Raw genomic sequence first — 13,090 nt, forward strand, 5'->3', positions numbered from 1 at the left:
CTGGAGGAAGCCCTGGGTAAGTAGATCTTTTTTTTTTTTCATCCTTGGACATTTTCTTTAATACATAAAACGGTACTTATCCATTAGCCGGGCACATCTGGCAGGTGGCGACAAAACTCCACCAGAGTTATATCTTTCCCTACTATCCATGTCGGCCTGGAGGGGGAATAGTAATTAGCGCCACCCGCCGGATGCGCCCGGCTAACGGATAAGTACCCATAAAACCAGTTAGCTGACTATCCCCTGGAGGTTCCTAAATACAACTACTTTCCCCAATCTGCGCATAATCTAATGTGCGCTGTGCAGCCTACTGTCCGGCAGAAGGGGTTTCTGAGATCATTACTACATGTTGGCAAATGCTACAATTCTATGGTTTCCAACACAATAACTATCAAAGTGAACCAGAAAACTGTCAGGTCACTAAAACCACAACAGATTAGCAACTAGTTGCTGCATTTTAGCAAGGAGACTTTTTGGTCTCGTTCAGCTCGTTGTACACTTCTGGGAGTTCTGTTTTACCACGAGCTTGCAGGGCAACCAGTAACCTGTAACTGTACACTCCATTGTCTTTTACCCCCTCCTCTGAGTTCTCCAAAGTGAAAGCACATTCCCAGTACTTGCAAGTCATGCACACTTGCACAGACATGAAGCTTAACTTATTTTCACTTTCAGCTAAAAAAAAAAAAGTAAAAAGAATAGCCGAGCTTTCGGCTCCAAAAGCATTGTGGAGTCTCTGCTGCTAGTGGATTAGTAGGCTGCGGTCCACAAAACTACTGCGCACAGCTCCTATCCCTGCCAATCGGCTTCCACCATGGTCAAATGACCCAGCATTCTGCCTCGTGATTTGACGCCGTCGCTTGGATGACGTCACGATCCCGGAACACTCCAATGTCAACTTGTCTCCAAATACCGGCATGTTGGCTTTGCAGAGATTCTGCCAGGTAAGCTTCGTGGCTTTATCTCATGCTGGGTTTCTGTCTATGCCAGTGTTTCGGTGGGAGCTGAAAAGCTGGCACATTGGTTTTCCACTGGGACATGTAGCTTAGTTATGATTAGAAGAGATTAGTTTACTGCTGAAATTACCTATAACATATCTTATATATTTGTGGCTGGACTAGGCAAGAATGCAGTTCTAAATATATGGAAACAATTCTGGGAGACTTCTTCATCTCTCGACTTTGGGCACTGTCCTTAATTGTAAAAAAATAAGCTGATTCTTGCACAGTTCTTAAAAGGAGACTAAAGTGTAAATAAAACAAACAAAAAAATCAGATAGTTAAGGAGAGGGAAGGCTCTGTGCCCTATAGAGCCTTCCTGTTCATCCTAAGGTCCCTGCGTTCTAGCGCTGGATTCCTCGTTAGCAGTCTCTGACTGATGGGTCGGGTACTGCTCACTTCCACCACTGCAGGAGGCTTCGGCAATGTTCGAAAAGCCAGATGCTCCCAAAGTAGTGCCGCTCTGTGCTACACATGTGTGAGCACACATTCTTGCACACTTGCGCATGCACAGTACGGGGTGGCCCATCTTCGGGAACAGTCTGACTCCCGAAGATTGCCAAAGCCTCCCGAATCGGCAGAAGTGAGCAGACGGTTGGAGACTGCTAATGAGATCCATCGCTATATCGCGGGGTCCGTAGGAGGAACGGGAAGGCGCTATAGGACTCAGAGCCTTCCCTCTACTTGGGTGAGTATCTTGTTTTGTTTTTAATTTGCACTTCATACTCACTTTAAAGGACTCCTGAACTGACAAAGACAATTTACATTGCACTTTTCTCCTGAAGGACTGCAGGGCTGCAGCCCTGAACATTAGGGATCAAAGACTCCTTACTGTTTAATGCACTGGCTTGAGCTGAGATTTGTACCATTGTGGAAGGCTCTAATCTTATATCAAAGGCAACAGCCTTACCAGTAAGCTATCCAGCTGGATCTGAACTGGTGCCAAGAAAAATTACTGAAGCCTATGGTGGGTTACATTACCTCTGTAGAAGTGTCCTGACACTGCTTTTTTTCCTCGGGGATCCCCCCATTCCCAGTCATTTTGAAGATCAATGGAATCCTCCAGTCATATGTTTATTATTTATTTATTTATTGTATTTATAAAGCGCCAACATATTACGCAGCGCTGTACATTAATTTAGGTTACAGACAATATTTAGGGGTGACCTACAGCAAAATGACAATACCTGAATACAAGAAAGACCAGATCACGCAGCACAGTATGAGTACAAGGTAATGCTTAATCACTGAAGGGGAGCATGGAGATTAGGCAAGTTAGGTTCACTCAGATGCATAGAATGGGTGTACAGTAATGGAGGTGCATGATCAGAATCAGAAACTTTATTTTGCCAAGTGTGACCAAGGTCGTACCCGGAATTGGTTGTGGTTCACATGGCAGTAGCAACAGAGCAAGACAAAGGTCGGCAACAGACAATAACAATAATACAAGCAAGACAGGCATAAGACAATAACAACGATACAAGCAAGATAAGCAAGACAGGCAAGTAACATACAGTGCAATATGCGGTTCGCTCATGAGCAGCAAGTCCTCTGGGTTTGGATATTGTGCTGCTTAAGGGATAAGAAGAAACTTCATTTAGCCCTTAGAGTAGAGTTCTACCCAGAGCACCCACCAGGGTGACAGCTGGGTTATATTACTGGCCCGGGCTCAGTGTGCCTCGGCCGGGCTAATTTGACCTGAGTGCAGCTAGCCTGCCGATGAGAGGCAGGAGTTCAGCAGGAGGGCTGCTAGGGCAAAAAAGGTGTCTCTGCGCCTGTTAGTCCTTGGGCGGATGGTCCTGTAGCATCGGCCCGAGGGAAAGAGCTTAAAGAAGCGGCAGCCTGGGTGGGACGGGTACTGGGAGATCCTGCTAGCCCTTGTCTTTCTAGTTGTGTAGAGGAGGTCAAGAGGTGGCAGAGGAGAGTCAATGGTCCTTTCCGCTGAGCTAATGATTCTCTGAAGCTTATACTTATCACTGGTGGTTGCTCTTGCGTACCACACAATAATGGTGGAGCAGAGAGTAGCTTCAATAGTGGCCGTGTAGAAGCTGGACAGCAGCTCCTGAGGCATACCAATTTTTTTCAATTGGCGCAGGAAAAATAGTCTCTGCTGAGCCTTTTTCTGGATTTTGGTGGTATTCTGCGCCCATTTTAGGTCGCTCGTTAGAGTTGTTCCCAGGAACCTGACGCTAGGGACCCTGGACACTCCAACCTCATTGATAAGAATTGGTTGTTGTGTGGGGGGGTGTCTCCTGAAGTCTAGGATGAGTTCCACTGTTTTAGCTGCGTTTAGGACGAGCTTGTTGGCCTCGCACCATCTGCAGATTCTCTCTATCTCGCTGCGGTAATCGTGTTCCCCCGCCCCGCCGATGAGCCCAGTAATGGTTGTATCATCCGCAAATTTAATGACCTTTACGGAGTCAGCTGAGGAAGTACAGTTGTTGGTGTACAGTGAGAACAGGAGAGGGGACAGAACACACCCCTGTGGAGCACCTGTGTTGGTGGTGCTCACACTGGAGAAGCAGCTACCGAGCTTCACCTGTTGGGTCCTGTTTGAGAGGAAGTCCTTTACCCACGCGCAGAGTGTGGAGTCGACTCCAAGATGTGCCAGGTTGTCGATCAGTATGTTTGGGCAGATTGTATTGAATGCAGAGCTAAAGTCCAGAAACAGGATCCTAACGTAGGAGTTTGGTCTTTCGAGGTGTTCCGTATTGTACACCAGACTGATGTTGATGGCGTCATCCACAGACCTGTTGGCCCTGTATGCAAACTGATGTGGATCAAGGAGGGGGCTGGCGAGGCACTTCAGGTGGGCAAGAACCAGACATTCAAGGATCTTCATGACTATAGGTGTGAGGGCCACAGGTCTGAAGTTGTTGTATTCTGTGTTGCCTGGCTTTTTAGGAACCGGTATGATTGTGGACCTTTTGAGGCAGGAGGGGACCTTGCCTTCTGCCAGGGACCTGTTAAAAAGGGAGGTGAGCGTGGGGGCCAGCTGGTCTGCACAGGTTCTCAGGCAAGATGGCGACACGCCATCTGGGCCAGCTGCTTTCCTGGTGTTGAGTCTCCGGAGGTGATGGAGAACATCTGTTTCCTGGACCGCTACTGGCACTAGGTCAGCCTGAACCCTCGGGGAGGTCTTTGTCGAGGGATAATTTTCAAACCGACAGTAAAACCTGTTCAGTTCCTCAGCCAGTGAGGTGCTGGGGATTGCTTGCTGGGGGGATAGTTTGAAGTTCGTAGCTGCTCTGAGGCCTTTCCACACCTCGCGTGGGTCGTTTGACTGGAGGAGGTAACCCAGCTTGTCAGAGTAGGCCCTCTTTGCAGCGCGCAATTCACGATTTAGGGCGTTCTTTGCATCTCTGAACTCGTCCGGGGTGCCGTGCTTGTGCGCCACCTCCTTGAGTTTTCGGAGTCGACGCAGCTTGCTGTTGAACCACAGGTTGGACACAAAAGGAGGAGGACCCTGCCCAAAGGCTTACAATCTAAAGGATATGAAAATAATTAAGCTCCCCTAGTGATAGCGCATTAATTGAAACTGTGCAGACTCCAAACAGCTCCAGCACAGAGAAAGCAAGTGCTTGTTAATGAGTGCTTTCTTTCACTGTGCAGCCACAGCTTTAAATTAGTGCTTGCATACTTCTGAATAGCTTTGCGCTGCTCAGAGGAACTTCCAGGAGTTGCGGGAGCTACGGGACTATGGTGTGGGGGGGGGGGGGGGGGTTTAACAGTGTCAGGACACATAGGAAATGAAGCCCACCATGGGTTTCATTTAATAGATTTCACCACCGTCCACAGGTAAATTTAAGCTATTTCAAGCAGTCCACCCAAGAACACTGGGCAACATGTTTTGCAACTGATCGTTTGCATAGAAAAACTCACCCTTCTACATGTCTTTTGAACTGGTTAGTTCAGGGCTAATACGGTAAGGTGACCCAGTGGGATACCTCAAAGGGAACAGTTGTCCAATCTCAGCACTCTCTACATAAAGGGGCACTATGGCAAAAAATTGTAAGATTTAAAATATGTGCAAACATAAACCAATAAGAAGTACGTTTTATCCAGAGTAAAATGAGCCATAAATTATTTTTCTCCTATGTTGCTGTCACTTACAGTAGGTAGTAGAAATCTGACAGAAGCGAAGGGTTTTGGACTAGTCCATCTTCTCATGGGGGCATTCTTAGGGTTTTATTTATCTTCAAAAGCACCTCGTGAATGGCAGTTGCTCTGTCTAACTGCCAAAAAACTGTGTAGCGAGCAGGGAAGCTAGCCAGCATCATTGTTTAAAACCTTCTTAGAGAATATCTTTATAAAGAATAAAAACCTTCCTGAGAATCCCTTATGAAGAGATGGACTAGTCCAAAATTTGTCCTTTCTGTCAGATTTCTACTACCTACTGTAAGCGAGAGCAATATAGGAAAAAAGTAATTTATGGCTCATTTCACTCTGGAAAAAACGTACTTCTTATTTGTCTCTGTTTGCACATATTTTAAATTTTACAATTTTTTTGCTATAGTGCCCATTGAAGGCATTTTAATTGGCTAATAGTGTTGGCATAATAATAATAATAATATAATATAATACTCCCATCAAACAAATGGCCTCTTCTCTTACAAATAATTTTTTGTAAGAGAAGAGGCCATTTGTTTGATGGGAGTAGTCAATAAATCATATGATTTGTTCTGTTGTACTGACACTTTTACACCACTATGGCCTGTATATTGCACAGCTAAAGGGAAATATTGTTGTAATTAGGAAAAGGTTAATGACGGACACTCCTTGAGCTATAACTTTTCCATCTGGTCACATTGCAGGAACGGTTACCCCTTCTGGAAAACAAATTGTAGACGACTTGGTGTGCAGCAACCATGACTAACTTGTGACCGGACACTACTGGACTAAAGGTTTGTTTTGATTCTATGCATGGAACTTGCAGAGTAAATATATATGTATGTATGTATGTATATATATATATATATATATATATATATATATATATATATATATATATATATATATATATATATATATATATATATATATATATATATATATATATATATATACGTGATAACTCCATATAGCTGCTGGGAACCGTGCACGATCGTCCAACAATTGTGATTCTGAAAAATACGACGCATGCTAGTGGGAAATGAGCACCGTGATTTACATGTTATCACGGTGCTCATTAAAACGGCTGCGATCCACTTTCTGAAACGGATCATAGCTAGTGGAAAAGGGCCCTAAGGTCATGCTGGGTGGAAAAGGAGGGTTAGTGGGTAAGTACGTCAGGCTGGTGGGTTGGGTAAGTGGGTAGGTAGGTCAGGCTGGTGTCTAGTGAGGTAGGTAAGATTGGTGGCTAGTGTGGTGGGTAGGTAGGTGGTCAGGCTAGTGGCTGGGTAGGTGGGTGGTCAGGCTGGTGGCTAGTGGGGTGGGTTGGGTAAGTGGTGAGGCTGGTGGCTAGTGGGTGGGTAGATGGTCAGGCTGGTGGCTATTGGGGTGGGTGGTCAGGCTGGTGGCTAGTGGGGCGGGTAGGTGGTCAGATTGGTGGCTAGTGGGGTGGTGGTCAGGCTGGTGGGATAGTGGGGAGGTGGTCAGGCTGGTAGGATAGTGGTCAGGCTGGTGGGCTAGTAAAGTGATGGTCAAACTGATGGCTAGTGGGGTGGTGGTTAGGCCGGTGGGGAGGTGGTCAGGCTAGTGGGGTGGTGATCAGGCATGTGGGCTAGCGAGGTGGTGGTCAGGCTGGTGAGCTAGTGTGGAGGTGGTCAGGATGGTGGGCTAGTGGGGAGGATGTGCAACTCACCTTGGTGCCGCCCCGTAGTAGATACAGCGTCACTGGCTCCTCTCTCAAGCGTCATCGGGGGGGGGGGATGCCCACAAGTGCTGAAGCTGGAGTCCGACCTCTATCCCCCCTCCCTCTTCCTGTCTTCCCCCCCCCCCCCCCCTCAACCAGCTCCTCTGGCGGTAGATTCAGCGTCACTGGCTCTGTGCTGTCTTGAACGCTAGAGCACAAGCCAGCCGCCTGATCCACGTTGTCTCCTCTCTCCGATGCTACGCACACTAAAACAGGAAGTAGTATGTGCAGCATCGCAGGGAGAGGACAGGAGACAGTGTGGATCAGGCGGCTGGCTTGTGCTCTAGCGTTCGAGACAGCGCAGAGCCAGTGACGCTGAATCTACCGCCGGAGGAGCTGGTTGTGCGTCGGAAGAGGGAGGGGGGATAGAGGTCGGACTCCAGCTTCTGCACTTGTGGGCATTCCCCTACTCCACACTGCTTGTGGCCGAGACACGCTGCCCCCCGCCAAATCGCCGATGACACGCCAGCCAATCAAACCCTCAGCACAGACTATTGGCAGCCAGGCGGGGTTTGAAAACACCCGGCGGCCCGCCCACTTAATTAGCCCTGGGGAAGAATATCCCACTATCACATTTTGCAAGGGGTCGAATATTTATTTCCCCCACTATACTTTGGCTGCTATAATATTTGGAATATGATCCTAGGTGTATTATCCAACTGTTGGTCATTGATTTGGAATGGCAAGGCTGGAATGGTACTGTCTGGATAAGAGGGTGTAAATTACATATGAGGAGGTTACATTGTCTAGTGCCAGCATTGTTTGTGGGGCTGTACAATAGACAGTACATAGTTCATACAGGTTTATGCACAGTGAGGAATATAAAAAATAATTTGGCTTGTACATTGTAGATGGTGATGTGATATACAGAATGCACACACTTGTACAGCAACTGAAACACACTTGTCCTTCAATATGACACTTGTATAAGTGAAGTACCCCATGTTTGATTCTGTAGGCCAACACTGGAGAATGATGAGGCTAATTTAACCTTTGAACCAGAAATGAAATATTTTGAAATATGATACACACAGAGAAATCAGCCCTTCTTCACAAGGACTCTGTAGTAGTATTGGTTGTAGAGGTGAACTTCTCTGTTCAAAGGCGCCAGCAGGATAAAAGCGGATAAAAACTTTAAAATTTGCTGGGAGGAAGTGGTGGACTTACCTCCATAAAGCAGACACGAAAGACTGTCTGAATAGCAGCAATCACATTTATTAAATAGTACCCCAAAAAGGTGCAACGCGTTTCACAGGCCCAGCCCTCTTCATCAGGCAATAAACATGGGGACAAAACAGAATTTCGGCAATAGCAGATGTAGCACCTCAGGTGAGGCGCTACACCTGCTATTGCCGAAATTCTGTTTTGTCCCCATGTTTATTGCCTGATGAAGCGGGCTGGGCCTGCGAAACGCGTTGCACTTTTTTTGGGTACTATTTAATAAATGTGATTGCTGCTATTCAGACAGTCTTTCGTGTCTGCTTTATGGAGGTAAGTCCACCACTTCCTCCCAGCAAATTTTAACGTTTTTATCCGCTTTTATCCTGCTGGCGCCTCTGTTCTCCTACTACTATACCGTGTCCACCCCTGGTGGAGGGGTGATCTACCCCCTTTCGCATCTACAGAGAGCGACTTCTTATCCCTGATTGAGGACAGGTCTAATCTCCTCACCTGCCTATACAGTGGTTGCCTTTGTGGTAACCCATGTTTGTGAGTATAATTTTCTCACGATAACCTTTACTTCATTTATGCTTAACATACTACACTATATTGGGATCTCGGTTTCTCTACACTTTTTCTCTGTTCAAAAATCCATTGTATTTTTCTCTGCAGTTACATACATGTTAAATGTACACCTTTGTTTCCAAAAAGTTAGGATGCTGTGTAAGATATATTTAAAAACAGCATACTGTACAATGAATTGCAGACTATTTCAACATTATATCTAAATTCCAGATAAACCCCCAATTAAAGCAAGCCTGTGTCCAAATGTTTATGGAGCGAGAATGAGGTTTGAGTTGTAAATTGTGCCTGTGCCTTCCTCGCCACTAATCCCACCATCTATTTTACATGACTAATGCCCTATATACCCTCCAGATTAAACTCATCCAAGTTGGCCATAATGATCTGGGGTTATGCTGTCTGAGGGTGCTTGGTAGAGAAGGTGCATACACACGCACTATTATAGAGAACGACGGGTCTGTCAGACCCTCCCCCTGGGGGGGCGTTCTCCGGACAGTAGAGCGTGTGTACAGTCTGTCTGCAGATTGATAAGGCTGTTTCTGAACGGACCCGTCGTTCTCTTTAGTAGTGCATGTGTACGCACCCAGAGAAGCAGCTGAGGGTGCTAGCTGGAGAGAGACAGGAAATGCTGTTGAAAACTACGAAAACCCTGAGAATCCCCCATGAAGAAATTGACTGGCCCAAAACCTGTCGGTTCAGTCAGATTTTAACTGCCTACTTTTTCGCGATAGTGGTTCTTTTAAAGCAGTGTTCCCCAGCCCTGTCCTCAAGGCCCACCAACAGTGTATTTTTTCTATAAATCCACAGAGGTAGTTAATCAGTTCTGCTGAGACACTAATTACCCCACCTGTGAATGTTTGTGGTTTTCTGCAAAACATCTACTGTTGGTGGGCCTTGAGGACAGGTTTGGGGAACTCTGCTTAAAAGTAACCCTGTAGCGAGAGGGAAATAGAGGCTGCCATATTTATGTCCTTTTAAACTATGCCAAATTCCTGGCTGTCCTGCTGATCCTGTGTCATTATTTTTATTATTATTATTTATTGGATTTATACAGCATCAACATATTACGCAGCACTGAACTATAAATAAGGTTACAGACCATGATAACAGGGGTGACAACACAATTCAGGTAATAACTAAGCAATATTATACACAATGCCAGATCATACACTGGAGTAGTAGTCTCAACAATACAAGTTCACATTATTCTGTGTGTAGGGTGCATAATCAAGTATGTTACACAAGAAGGGAGGGCCCTGTCAAAGGCTTACAATCTAAAGGGAGGGGGTTGTGACACAAAATACTTTCAGACCCTGAACATGTATGAACATCAGGTGTCTGACCATATTAGCCACATGCTTGTTTCAGGTATGCAATTCAGTCAGTACTGTAGCAAAAATCAGCAGGACTGCCAGGCAATTGGCATTGTTTAAAAATAAATAAATATAGCAGCCTCTATATTTCTCTCACTACCGCATAGCTTTATAGGGAACCTGAAGTGAAAGGTATATGGAGGCTGCTATTTTTTTCCCTTTTAAGCAATACCAGTTGCCTGGGTTTCCTGCTGTTCTTCTGCCTCTAATATTTGTAATCCTAGACCCTGAACAAGCATGCAGCAGATCAGCTGTTTCTGACATTATTGTCAGATCTGACAAGATTAGCTGCATGCTTGTTTCTGGTGTGATTCAGACACTACTGCAGCCAAGTACATCAGCAGGGCTGCCAGGCAACTGGTATGGTTTTAAAGAAAATAAATATGGCAGCCTTCATATACTTCTTGCTTCAGATTCCCTTTAAGCATTCTCTGCTGAGCTCATGCAATGAGGATTCCATTTTTTTTTTCAATGTATAAACCACATGGCACATTTAAGTCACACTGAAAAATGTAGCATATGTAAATGAGTAGACTTTGGCTTTTGTTGTGACTGGTTCCTCCTCCTGCCATAGCGTCTGATTAGCTCTAGGAATTGCCTACAGGAGAAGCAATTATTGCCATTAGTGAATCATGCAACTGCCGCTATCAGAAATTTATTTCAGAGCTTAATCTCACTGCTGCATGAAAAGCAAATATTATGTAGATTGTGCACGTAAAGGTGTGCTTCTTTACTGACATAGGATGCTCATTGCTGTTACATCTGCTAGTAGTAATCACATGTCCAGAATTTCAAGTACAAAGGGCCAGTACTAGACCCCTTCCAGCGAGTTCCATCTACACAATAACTCTTTCTGTTGCGTGTAAATGGCCGTCTCATTATATCTGCAAGAGAAGAATGATGTGATTGAAGAGTACACTTGAAAATCTCTTCAGCAGTGTTCTATAATCATCTGGTTCACAATCATGTATGTAGAGCTGTCTGTGGCTGAGACCTTGATGTTTCCTGATTACAAGACTGCTAGGTTCATTCAATGAGGTTGCAGTAATCTACTCCAGCAAATCCAAAAACCTCTCGTAACTGCTCCCACTACTAGAGCAAGGCTTGGTTTACACCTATGTTTTAGAGAGGGTTAACTGGTGGCAAATCAAGACAAGACAAATAAGACAAATAACATTTATATTGCGCTTTTCTCCTTGCGGACTCAAAGCGCCAGAGCAGAGCAGCAGCCACTAGGGCGCGCTCTATTGGCAGTAGCAGTGTAAGGGAGACTTGCCAAAGGTCTCCTACTGAATTAGTGCTGGCTTACTGAACAGGCAGAGCCGAGATTCGAACCCTGGTCTCCTGTGTCAGAGGCAGAGCCCTTAACCATTACACCATCAGCCAACTGCCAGTGGATTAATGGTACATCTATATACAGTGCTTTGGATTCACGAAATAACCCTTTAGGTAACTAATACTTTAATTTATACCTTATATGTCAACTAATCCTCAGTTTGCTGTTAGACCTCAGGGAACTAATGTAGAACCTGTTGAGGAGAAGCGGTCTTGAAGAAAAAAAAAAAGATTAAGGTTTTATGCTTATGTTCAAAACAATCAGCGTTAAATAAGATTCTAAATCAATAGACGCCCGGTGTCAGCAGGTTTCAGTGACCAATCACCAGAAACAAGTAATATAGAGGCTTGCCAACCCGGAATCACAATGCTATACAGCACTGTACTCAGATCCCAGATTTCCAAACGGCACATCCGATAACAGGCAGCTCTTCCTTCAAAACATGGGGTGTCTCCCATCATAATACTCAGTGACAGATATCACAATAAGGAATATAAAATAAGCAAAAAACAAGATCTAAGTGTAGACCATTTAATATGAAGCTTCACAGTTTAAAAGTATAAGCCGTGATAAAAACTCACTTATGGGCCCTATAGCATAGGAGACCCCAGAAGTAAAATGTGCTCTGCAATAGTCCCACAAGGCAAAAAAAGAATGGTACTGTCCGTCTAAGTTTTTTATGCTGACCGTCTAAGTTTTAGTAGAGGTAAGCCTCAGGATACTGTAGAGGTTCCCCCATATTCCTCGACGGCACCAATCAAGGGCTTGTTGGATATGTTCATGCCAGGGGACACTTGGAAAGGGACATAATCAGCACCTCCGGCACAAATCCATTGAGGGTGATGAGACTGGGAACAGGTCAGAGTGATGCCACATATAAAATGGGGAGAAACGGGCTGTGCTTAATGTGATTCTGTTAAAAGAAACAGATTCTAGTTTGTAGACAGTAGAGGGTCAGCGTCTGAGGCCCGGAACACAGTGAGGGATGCCTCATTAGGAACCCCAGAGGCTTTCCTCTCCTTAGGTAAGTATGGGCAGCAGAGTGGCGTAGTGGTTAGCGTTCTCGCCTTGCAGCGCTGGGTCCCTGGTTCGAATCCTAGCAAGGGCACTATCTGCAAGAAGTTTGTATGTTCTCCCCGTGTCTGCTTGGGTTTACTCCGGTCACTCCAGTTTCCTCCCACACCCCAAAAACATACAGATAAGTTTATTGGTTCCCCCCTCCTTAGTAAGCAGTTTGCTAACTGTAGCATTGGAGATGGGTGGTCTCGTAGGGTGTCTTGCATTGAAATCTGCTGCATTGACCCGGTTACTGTGTTCACCAGACATCAACACAATTTCTATCCACTCCTCACGGGTTAACCTCGGCGACATGTCAATTACTCATGAAAGAATAAAGTTACGTTAAAACCAAGCACACCATTGTTTTTCTTGTGAAATGCCCAATAAGTATGATGTGTCACATGACCCTCTTCCTATTGAAAAAACAAAAGTTGGATTCAAAATGGCCGCCATGGTCACCACCTATCTTGAAAAATTTCCCCCCTCACATATACTAATGTGCCACAAACAGGAAGTTAATATCACCAACCATTCCCACTTTATTAAGGTGTATCCATATAAATGGCCCACCCTGTACATTCACTACATGATACATACATAGACATAGGACAATGGTAGGGATTAGTTTGTGAGCTCCTTTGAGGGACAGTTAGTGACAAGACATATATATATATATATATATATATATATATATATATATATATATATATATATATATATATATATATAT

The 13,090-nt window shown here is 45.0% G+C and overlaps 1 protein-coding gene across 2 annotated transcripts in view; it reads left to right on the plus strand.

The window, feature by feature from the left end:
• Nucleotides 1–719: 719 nt before the first annotated feature.
• The window catches only part of OXNAD1 (oxidoreductase NAD binding domain containing 1), a 141,719-nt gene continuing 129,348 nt past the window's right edge, over nt 720–13,090 (plus strand). Inside the window, exons 1-2 of one of the 2 annotated variants that reach the window (XM_068238678.1) lie at nt 720–941; nt 5,810–5,899. The gene's annotated coding sequence lies outside the window, so the exon portion shown is untranslated. The remainder of the gene's footprint in view (nt 942–5,809; nt 5,900–13,090) is intronic. The other variant, XM_068238677.1, reaches the window with a different exon arrangement.

Source organism: Hyperolius riggenbachi, chromosome 5 (genome assembly GCF_040937935.1).
Source record: "Hyperolius riggenbachi isolate aHypRig1 chromosome 5, aHypRig1.pri, whole genome shotgun sequence".
Lineage (NCBI taxonomy): Eukaryota > Metazoa > Chordata > Amphibia > Anura > Hyperoliidae > Hyperolius > Hyperolius riggenbachi.